This window comes from Schistocerca americana, chromosome 9 (genome assembly GCF_021461395.2).
Source record: "Schistocerca americana isolate TAMUIC-IGC-003095 chromosome 9, iqSchAmer2.1, whole genome shotgun sequence".
NCBI lineage: Eukaryota > Metazoa > Arthropoda > Insecta > Orthoptera > Acrididae > Schistocerca > Schistocerca americana.
Window position 1 is genome coordinate 135924409 of NC_060127.1, and position 8942 is coordinate 135933350.

An 8942-nucleotide genomic window follows, 5' to 3' on the forward strand; every position below is an offset into this window, starting at 1 on the left:
ACTTGACAAGAAGAAGGGACCGGTTGGTAGGACACATTCTGAGGCATCAAGGGATCACAAATTTAGTACTGGAGGGCAGCGTGGAGGGTAAAAATCGTAGAGGGAGACCAAGAGATGAATGGCTTTCTTCACCTCAGTGTATGCTCCAAAACGCCGTCCATAAAAAGAACTTTCCCGGGGTCATGCCTTGCGTCCTATTGGCGACAGAAAGTAGGATCAAGTGTTTTGGGTGCCCTTGGGCAAGGGACCATTTGCGTACCCAACAGAAGGATCGTCATAGCGTTACTATGCTACAGTACACACCATGCCTCCAGTCTAGGCAAATGAAGTAAATCGATTCCTTATTTTTGCGTTTTCAAAGATCTTTATCCGTTATCAAGAAACAGTCCAAAAACTATCTTTTTGGGTACCAAAACCCAGCCGCGGATTCCGAGACGGCTATGAGCAGAATATGGCTGTAATTTTTGCGATGTATTCCTAAGGTCATGATCTTGAAAAATCTTGAATATTTTCATCATATCTCTATTCGTTTCCGAAATACAGAGATTCAAATTTACGCTACTTGTACACGTAAAATACGAATCTAAATCCGGTGTGAGACGAAAACCTCATTGTTGTACTGGAGCACATGCAAAATTTCTCACACGTAAAATCTGGTCTGAGGTATAAAATTAATTTTGTGTTATTTCAGTTTCTCATAAGGAACCTATCTAAATTTTACTGAACAATACATTTCTTTTCACATGTGGTAAATGCCCTGTTGCTGTAGCAGGGAAAAGAGGAAAACCTGCCGAAAAATGCTCCTATTGGGTCACAAAAGATGCACTACCTGTTTATTTAAAAAACTGACTGAAAAGTGGGGTACCAGCTGCCTCATACTACCTTCCCCAGGACCATTAAAATTTCCCCTAACAGTTTGGGTGGCAGTGACAAAGAGTCGGCAAATTAATAAATACTGGAAGGTCGCACACAGTTGTGTTGGTAAAAAAAGAGCGAAGACGACAATGGCAGTGTGAGAGAAAGAGATGGACACAGTGGCAGTGGAACATAGTTGAAAGTGACAGAACAGTGCTTGGAAAAGAGTGAAAGAGAATGCCAGGGGTGGGGTGGGAAGAGTGGAGAGAAAGAGCAAGTGGAAGTGGGTGAGAGCCATTGATAATGAGAGACAGAGTATGAAAATAACAAAGAAGAGAGAGTTGATGAAAGAGGGTGGAAACAGCAGTAGTGGAAAGGAAGGAAAGAGACATTAGCAGTAAGAGAGAGCAAGAGGGAGACTGTGACAGAGGAGACTGTAGTAATAGGACAGAGCGAAGGAGCAGAGGCTGTGGCACAGGAGACAATGACAGAGAGACACAAAGAGATAATGACAATGAGTTGGGCTGATGAGTCCTGTCGTCAGGACTCATCAGGACCAGCCATACCTCTGAGGATGTCCAACGTAGTATTGGACGAAACGTCCATGGACCACGGCCATATAACCGGGAAGAATTATCAACAACTGTTCTGTAAGGTATTTATTAGCTTACACTGCATGATTGTGATTGGTGGAGAGTACAGAGAAGCACATTATAAATACTGATTATTAGGGTTTCAAGCACCTAAAAAGTCTTGCACAGGGTCAAACATGTAATCCATTCTGTAGTTGTACATTGGACTCCCCCCAGCTGGTTATACAATTCTTCAAATGGTTCAAATGGCTCTGAGCACTACGGGACTTAACATCTGAGGTCATCAGTCCCCTAGAACTTAGAACCACTTAAACTTAACTAAGGACATCACACACATCCATGCCCGAGGCAGGATTCGAACCTGCGACCGTAGCAGTCGCGCGGTTCCGGACTGAAGCGCCGAGAACCGCTCGGCCACCAGGGCCGGCTTATACAATTCTCTTTAGCTGAGGACACTCCATAAAAATCTATGAGATGGTTGTTGATAACTTCGTGGTCACAACTTGGCTTGTGATTCTACGTATATAAATTGATTACTCTTCATTTGGTGGTCATCCATGGTATACATTCTATTGGAAGACTCTTATCACTGTCGACGAAACATGACAGTTTCCCTGGTTCCTAGTGCTTCCTTGTCAACTTATTTTCGTATTCCTCTTGCTGTCACATACTCGTTCCTATGTACAAGAATTTTCATGCAACAAGCAGAACACATTCAAGTATTTCCTCATTCCCCCTCAATTTTCTAGCTTTTCGGCGTCTTTCCCTTCAATTTATTTGTTTTATCTGTCACATTTCGTAACTGAATGGATTTTACGTCACTTTGCCCATGCTATCATGATGTCACTTCTCGCAGGGGAAGGGGTAGAAGGAAGGACAGGTGGGGCGGGGGGCATCTTGGTCAGTTTGTGTTTGCATATGATGGTTCACATGAACAGGAAGCAACCACTTGAGAGAGACAGAGAGGGGTAGAGAGAAGGAGAGAGGGAGAGCATCTATTTCAACAGCAATTTCTCGGTTATTAACATCAAAGAAGTGCCGCCACCTGATGCTTTGTTTGGGGATTATCACGACGTCTGATCTGCATGCTGCAGGAACTGGCTGGTGGCGTAGTAGCTGACAGCGGTCATGGGGCCTGCACGGGTGTAGTGCGGTCTCTTGGAAACTGGTGTGTTGTGCAGCCTGGCGAAGAGATCGACACATGGGCACACAATGCCCTGTGGTAGTTGCACAAGATTTTTAACATTGTAATTATGTGCGATGAGTGTTTCATGATGGTATTCTTCGTGTGGTCAGAATATAAAAGCACTGCAATTGTTTAAATATTCCAACCTGCTTCGTCATCCTCAAAATGTTTAAATAAACATTATTCCATACACTGCAGTCAATTTCTCAATAAATTCTTTAAATAAATAAATAAACTAGGTCCCAAACACTGCCTTTTATCCAATAAATTGTTTAAATAAACGATACTCCACACATTGCCTTGTCTACCAGAAATTGCTTAAACAATATTCCATGCAATGCAATCGATTTCCAGCCAAACACTTTCAATAAATCAATAAACAAACTGTATTCCACACACTGCCTTGTACTCAATAAATTGTTTAAATAGACAATACTCCTCACATTGCCCGGAACCGCGGGACTGCTACGGTCGCAGGTTCGAATCCTGCCTCGGGCATGGATGTGTGTGATGTCCTTAGGTTAGTTAGGTTTAAGTAGTTCTAAGTTCTAGGGGACTGATGACCACAGATGTTAAGTCCCATAGTGCTCAGAGCCTCCTCACATTGCCTTTCCCACTAAACATCCAATCAACTGAGTCTTTTCCCACCAATTTCCAGGTGAGGGAGGGGAGGGGGGAATGAGTATGTGGGAGGGTAATTAATTGGTAAATTTAATTAATTACTCAATTAAACTGATAAAGTGGGAAGGGGCTATTCAAATAACTCAGGCCTGAAAGTGTGCTTGTATCGGCAAGGGGGAAGAAGCTCGGTTGAAAGTTTCCAGATAGGTAGGGGTGCTCGAGGATAAGGGTTGAGGGGGGTTTATTGGAAGGACAGATTATCTTCAGAGGGTCATAAACCAAACCTCAGGGGTTCACAAGCCATTTAGCAGAACAATAGGTTAAGGAGAGTGGGAGGGGTCATAAATCAATTGTGTTTGCCCCTAAATGAATGCATTAACAAAATGTCCCAGAACACATATTGCTCCCCTACTAGTACTGGCAGGCTATGGTAGTAGCGCTCAAGTAAGTGACTGGTAGGCCTGGTAAGTGATTGATAGGTAACTCTTGTTGGTGACTGGTAGAAAAAAGCAATTGTGTTTTGTTGCAGCAAAGCGTTAAGACTGCATGACAGTTCTATTGCGGCCACTGTTAGTACTCCTAAACCGGGGGCAAGCGGTTCTGCTGGCTGACGGGCACAGGCTGTCTGACAGCCTGGAACGCTGGCAGCCATGTCGTGGGTAACTTGTAGCCATCTTCCCTCTTCAAGGTTGTTAGGGCGTTCGATTCTTTCAGCGAACTCTCTTATTTTTCACTGCTAAATCCTCAGCTGTCGTGCAAGCAAGTGAGGTTCTAGAAAATTGGTAGAACAGTCACATTTCTGGTGGTGTTCAGCAGCCACTAACTTGTTGTTCTGTCCCAGTTGTATGTAACTTTCACGCTCTGATGCTCAAGTACTAATGTGTATCCCAGTTTCACCAACATAGACTTCACTACATTCATACTGAAGATAGTAGACACCTGCAGTGTGGAGTGCATCCACGGGATCATTACTGGATGTCAACAGATCTATGTACTGGGTATATCATTACTAGGAGCATTTCACATGATACCTGCTACAGAGTAAGCGAGTGGGGGAGTGTCTTGCTCTTTAAGCAGATTCGCAGACCACTGTGCCATCCAGGTACTGTGGCTTTGCACAGCTGCATGGGTACTCTACCATGCCTCCCTCCTCAATGCAAATTCCCATTCACACTTGCCCAGTAAGCATGAAACCCAAGTTCAAATACTGGCCATGGTACAATTCGTCGCTTCAGAGTGCATATATACATCATAGACATCTGAGATTTTAAAATTTCTTTGGAACCCCAAAGGTTCATTTGATTAAAGCATCTTTGCATGGATTAAAGGCAGGATCCCCCATTTCGTTTTATGGTGAGCTTCTTCTCCAAAAATGGTTCAAATGACTCCAAGCACTATGGGACTTAACGTCTGAGCTCATCAGTCCCCTACTTAAATCTAACTAACCTAACGACATCACACACCTCCATGTCCAAGGCAGGATTCGAACCTGCGACTGTAGCAGCCGCATGGTTCTGGACTGAAGCGCCTAGAACCGCTCGACCACAGTGGCCGGCATACTATTCCAATACAGTCGTAGAACCTCTGCAATGTAGTTCGAGTTTAGGAGGAATATCACGTGGGCTGAGGAGTGAATGGGAATTTGGACTGAGGAGGGTGGCATACTAGGTTTGTCCACGCCACTGTGCGAATCCAGTATGACAGCGTGGCATAGTGGGTAGCACAGCTGTACAGTGAGCAGGAGACCCTGGTTCGAATCTCAGCCTTGGTACAAATTTTCATTCATCACTTCAGTCTGCAAATATACATAATAGATGTTTGAGACTTGAAAAGGTCTGTGAAGCCATACAGTTTCATTTGATTAGTAGAGAGAATACACAACTAAATGAGCAGATGATTTGGAGATGTTTATCCAGCGTAATCTGCTACCATCGCCTAGTGGTCAGTGTGTCTGACTGCTATGAGAAGCATCCATGGTCAGTTCCCAGTACTGCCAGGGAACTTTCCTCGATGGTGGTTTGGAACTGGGATGGGAGGGCACGACGGGGAACTTGAGCTCACTGAACCCCAACTGAACAGCTGCTAGAGTGAGAAGTTGCATTTCCTAAGTATGGAAAACTGACAACGACTAGGCGAGTAGTGTCCTGAGTCTGTACCCCTACACACTAAAACCATTGGCAGAGGATGGCGTGGCGGCAGTCGTTACTGAGTTCCTCATCAGGCTCAGCACTCACTGCTGGTATGTCGTGGGAAAAATAGTACACAGAGCTGCTACATCTATCAGACGCGATGGGTCTAATCTAGCTGGGTACCCAGTCGAATTAAGATTGGGTGACAGGTCAGTTCCCGCTACTTCAGATCTTTGCCACAATTCATCAGTCGTACTGGCTGGTGAGCAATGGCATTACAGTCTCCAGCCAAACAATGACCAGGTGTTTTTATTGGGTGAGAGATATAAAGAGATATGAGAGATACGAAGATTGTGCTAACCAGAGCAAAATACGAACACCATCTGTATTGAGGTAGGTGAGGACAGCAGGGATACCACAAGGTCCTGCGTTACCTTGTTGGAAGATTAGGTCATACAGACCTCAAAGGCAGGACAATGTCTCTGAACACGTCAGAAATATGATGTCTGCTGTCCAAATTACTGTGTCTCTGAACTAGAAGTGACTGTGTTGTGAGGATGTCGAGATGCTTTTCTCACAACCAGCACTCTTCTGAACAGGCAGCTGCCACTCCTGTGTCCATTGTCATCATAGGTTCCACCAATGTCCCTGCCGTTGCCACAATGGAAGGCGCAGCAGTGCTCACCACGCTGATAGTTCGTGGTGCTCCACACATTCTTGCATTGTCCAGTTGGATACTTGACTTGTTGAAAACAAACTCATTTCCTGACTCAGGCTACATGACATAGCTGTAAGACCCTACACAGGCAAACAAACAATACGGCTATCTTACCTGGCGCTACTCGCGTGGGACCACTGAAGTCCTGCATAGAGTTCAGTATGACCGTCCACAGCCCATAGATTCTATATTCTATGTAAGACGTGTATATTTCTATTGTCTATTGTCAAACCACAATTTATGAAAGATGTTTATATTTTATTAATAGGATTAAGTAGGAATAATTAATATTTGTCATGTTGGAAATAACTGTGGTAGCAGGGAATGTCTGCACCTAAGTATTGTTGGCAAGAGAGACCGCACATTGAAATAATTTTAAAACTGGCGGGAGAGACCGAGAATGGATACATTTTAAGAAAAGAGCTGGAAAGACCACGCATTGATACATTTTGTAGTGGTAACAGGGATTGTCTGCACCAGAAAGCATTGTTGGCAGGAGAGACCGCACTTTAGCGTTCGTAGGAAGTCAGTAGTAAGCGAGATGTGAAGCGAGTCGGTAGCAGGCCTGAAGCGAGAGGTTGAGAGGAGCGGTGTGCCTGCCAGCCACCAGCTATGATTTATAAGAGATTATAAACGGATGTACAGAGATATCAGCTAACTATTATCATAAGAGGAACTCATATTATTGAACTTTTTTTTTTTTTTTTTTTTTTTTTTTTTTTTTTTTTTTTTTTTTTTTTTTTTTTTTTTAGAAACTCAAGACTATTGAAGGTATGTTTGCGCAATGTTAGTTGTAAGATTATTGTAAAAAGTAAGTCCCATTTGAACGTTTGTAAAATCATTTCATTCAGAATATAATTAATTTTTGCCAGTAATATTGCATTACTAATTATAATCCATCTCAAAAACCATCTACCTAAAACTTCGCAAAATTTTATTGTTGTCAAGAAAAAGTTTAACTATGACTTACGTAACTTCAGTCAAATTAATTAAAGAATAACGTCAGCTTTGCTATTAAAGAATAACGTCAGCTTTGCTATTAAAGAATAACGTCAGCTTTGGTAATAAATACAGCCACTTATTATGACAGCCCGCCAGTAGCTAATAGAGTATAATAAAACAGAGTAAGTATATTCACGTCGCAGTTCGATGTAGCAGTCAAATGGCGGTCCAGTAACAGTAAAAAAAGTAAGGAACAGTTTTGGGTTATTGCAGGTAACGACTGAGGGCCACGACGACGACACATTCTATGTTTCGTCGAAATAATCATAAAATAACTTTTAATAAGCAGCATTTAAATTTGTATGCGAAGATTGAGAAAGAGAATTAATTTCAAAGGGAAGATTTCATTTGTAATTATTAAGCAAGAGATGGAAATGCTAAGGGAAGGTTTCACAGGTTATTGTAAAAGGGAAGGTTGCGTAACAAATGAGATATAGAGGAGACGGGAAGGTTTCACTCAAAAGAGATATAAAGGAGACGGTTATTGCGTAACAAAAGAGATATAGAGGAGATGAGAAGGTTTCAGGCTATGTGACATAGCTGTAAGATCCTACACAGGCAAACAAACAATACGGCTATCCTATCTGGCGCTACTCACGTGGGACCATTGAAGTCCCGCATAGAGTTCAGTTTGACCGTCCACAGCCCATAGATTCTATATTCGCTGACAATCACGGGATTTCTGACTACCAGGAGCGGAACGATAATAAACTGCAATCTCGATGTGCCACAATCCTGTTAGTATCGAATTCCGACATCTGCTGGCAGACATTTCTCCTTCTTACACGATGCATAAGACGATCCCATCACAAACAATCGATATACAACGGGATTTCTTAATGAGAAATTCGCTGCATAACCTCTCATTATACAGGATGATTCAGCTGCCCTTACTGACGTCGTTTTATGCAACCCACAATGCCTTCAGAAACCACGTGCGAGGCTTTCATATGCTCTCGCTGGCTACGTGCAAACTATTAGTCTTACACAAAAAATCCACAGGACCCTTTTGTAGGAAATTTAATTTTGTTAAATTTTGTTCTGGAGTATGTTTTCGCTACAGGAAGAAGTTTCGAGTTATTCATGAAACACATCAAAAAGTGACCTTCAAATGCAGCCTCCACCAGTCAGTTTTTCCAGCATGTTGTTCATGGCATAACCTGCTCCCACTCTACAAAAACTTGTGACTCCAGGAATTGTTTCCCACGTTCCGCTTTTTCTGGTCTTCATTGGTTGGCATGATTATGCCACCGGCTTAGTCGAGCACTTACAAATTCTAAAACTGACGTTCGTGTAAATTTTACCTAACGCTTTTGGGAATTTTAACAGCATGAAATGAAAAATGACATCGTTGTATTCTTCAGGCCTTCTGATCACGAAACTACCGTGATAATAAGTGTTAAGTTTGGATCGAATTGTCAAGGCAATTAGTAATAGCGTTACGTTTACAAAAGTTGTTTTTCCTTTATTTCCCTCGTGGGCACATTTAAATTAATAATGTTTACGAAATAGCCGACTATGCTAGTGGCCTAATAAATAATAAATTTTTGGTCTCTATTGAGAGATTAAAAAAGGTCGAATGTCGGGAATAGTTCGTATAGTCGGCAATTTTTGTACGGTGGCAGGAGGTCTCTTTTATACGTACTGCTTGAATAACTCGAAAACCGCAACCTCCAGCGAAAACGTATCCTAAAACCAAATTTTACAACTTTAAATTTCCTACAAAATTTCCTGTTCAGGGACAGCTGAAGTATGTTGTACACAACATGTTGATGGTGTTACCTCATCCTCTTTTTGCAGTCAAGATGAAATGATGATCATTTGATAAGCGAACCATG